Source organism: Amphiprion ocellaris, chromosome 2, assembly GCF_022539595.1.
Source record: "Amphiprion ocellaris isolate individual 3 ecotype Okinawa chromosome 2, ASM2253959v1, whole genome shotgun sequence".
Classification (NCBI taxonomy): Eukaryota; Metazoa; Chordata; class Actinopteri; family Pomacentridae; genus Amphiprion; species Amphiprion ocellaris.
This window is the reverse complement of record NC_072767.1, coordinates 38,038,534-38,040,782: the sequence shown is the minus strand read 5'-3', so window position 1 is coordinate 38,040,782 and position 2,249 is coordinate 38,038,534. Positions and strand designations below refer to the sequence as shown.

The following is a 2,249-nucleotide window of genomic DNA, read 5'->3' as shown; positions in this document are numbered from 1 at the left end:
TTAAGATCCAAATGTGCAAAAGGTAAATTCTAGCTATTTTTCAACTGGTCTTAAGATTTTGATCAGGTCTGTACATATGCTGACCTTTCTGCTCTAAATCTGTCATTCAAATATGTTACAAGTTTGCATGAAATAGCAAAATGATCAACTGTAGTTAGAGTGTTCAGGGTTCATCTGATGATACATCATCAACACTGCATGCACACTACCAGACAAAAGTTTGGACACACCTCATTCAATGGTTTTTATTTATTTGTCTTATTTATACATTGAGATTAATACTGAATATTAACTCTTTTTGTTTACAACATAATTCCATATGTATGTACTGAATGAGAAGGTGTGTCCAAACTTTTGACTGGTAGTGTAGATAAAGCTCATCTAGGATGATATGACAGAGGCATCACAGTAAAGGGCAAAGCCTTCTCTTGTTTTGATCAAAGAAGTTCATATTCCAGGCGTAGAGAAAATCTGTTGACCTGGAGAAGTCGGCATGTTACTTTAAGGAATGCTGCGTCACTGACGTCATCACGTTAGAGTTGCTCGTCCAATCACACGCGTCGTCTCGCAAGAACCGCGCGATACACGAACAGACAAAGAAGTCGTCTTTGTGAGTTTCTACAATGGCGGGCCGGTATCGCCAGTCCGACTCACCACAAACTCCTCGCATAGAACAGCCTGGACATGACCGACTGGTTCCAGTCAGACCCGCGACAGACACTGAGAAGAAACTATTGAGCGTTATCAGCCGGCTGTCTGGTCAGAGAGGACCCCTGGAGGAGAAGCTGGAGCAGAAGCTGGAGGAGAGGATAGCTGCCATGGAAGCCAAATTAAACACTTTCTCCAGCGGCGAGAAAATTAAGCGGAAAAGAGGAGAGCACAGTCCTAAAATTGCGGTAAGAATATATTCCATTTGTAGGATATTTTTAGTGAGTTTTAGCACAATGCTCTGAATTGGTAACGTTAAGCAGTGATAGCATGTAGTCCTCCATCTTTGTTAACAAACGTGACTTTATTTTTGCCTTTTTGTACTTTTAGGAACAAGGGTGAGACTGTTTATTCTTTTTTCTTTTTCGTTTCTTTTTTGTGAGAAAAATGTTTACTGGAAGCATGTATAATAATTCTTTGTCAGCTGAATGCACACAATTAAATTGTTGTACTGTAGGTTGTAAACAATTCATGCATCCATTCAAATTGTGTCTGCTAATTTAAAACTGTTTTAAACGACTTTACAGTTAACTCTGCAGTTATTTTGCTGTGAGTAGTAAATGAATGTTCTGATTTATTTTCACAGACTGGGCTCACCTCACAATGAGACAGTCAGGACATATTTAGTTAAAACTTTGGCTGAAGTCCAGATGTGGAGACAGACGTCCTTCTATGTAAGTATCCTGTTTAAAATTGTTCTAAATTTTTCGATTTCATCAACAGCAACAAAAGCTAACAATAGCTGAAAATAGCAGGAAATAATAATAATAATAATAAAGCTAATAACGGCTTCATTTAACTGTTTTCCAGCTGATTGTAAAAAGCATTTTGAAACTCTACGGAGGAACTACCGCTACAGTCAACCCAACATGGCGGATCAGTCTTCTGCCCGGAGTCACCAGAGAAGAAAGAGGGAAAGAGATATTAGTTTGATTCATTACATTGTGTGTTTTATACAAAATGTGGTTAGAATAGTATTGCTGGTCACTATGACATTATTTTTCTGTTAAATTATTAAATGTATTGATTTCCTGTACTGATTGTGTTCACAGCTGCTGGATGCCAGGAAGACAGTCCTTGCTCCAGATGAAGAGGACTTCTGGAAGGGCATCACAACTGACATGATGTCAGATGAGGAGGACTTCTGGAAGGGCATCACAACTGACATGATGTCAGATGAAGAGGACGGCAGCATTGACGGGGTGCGTGGATGGATAGTACGGCCTCCATCCTTCCACAGCCAGGAGCTAGCCAACCTGTGTGCAGCCCTACAGGCTGGAGGCTGATGTAAAGTACACAGCTCTACATCACAGGCGTTTTCACAATGGACAGCCGTCTGATAGACTGAAGCCACTGAAGTACAACACGGCAGCAGCCAGAAAACATTTTAAGCCAGAGCTGATGCTTGAGACCAGCCTGGAGTGAGAGATGAACTTGGTCAAAATTTTTTGTAATTTTTTTGTTTTTAAAGACAGTTTATTTTAATTTTGATTTCGGATTTCTGGAACTCTGGACTGTTCAATAAAGCTCTTGTTTTTCAA

The 2,249-nt window shown here is 39.9% G+C and overlaps 1 long non-coding RNA gene across 1 annotated transcript; it reads left to right on the top strand.

Annotated features, from left to right (window-relative positions):
* Positions 1–570: 570 nt before the first annotated feature.
* LOC111570791 (uncharacterized) lies at positions 571–2,249 on the top strand. Its single transcript, XR_002746300.3, has 3 exons — positions 571–896; positions 1,295–1,382; positions 1,519–2,249. It is a non-coding gene; the product is annotated as an uncharacterized LOC111570791 (long non-coding RNA).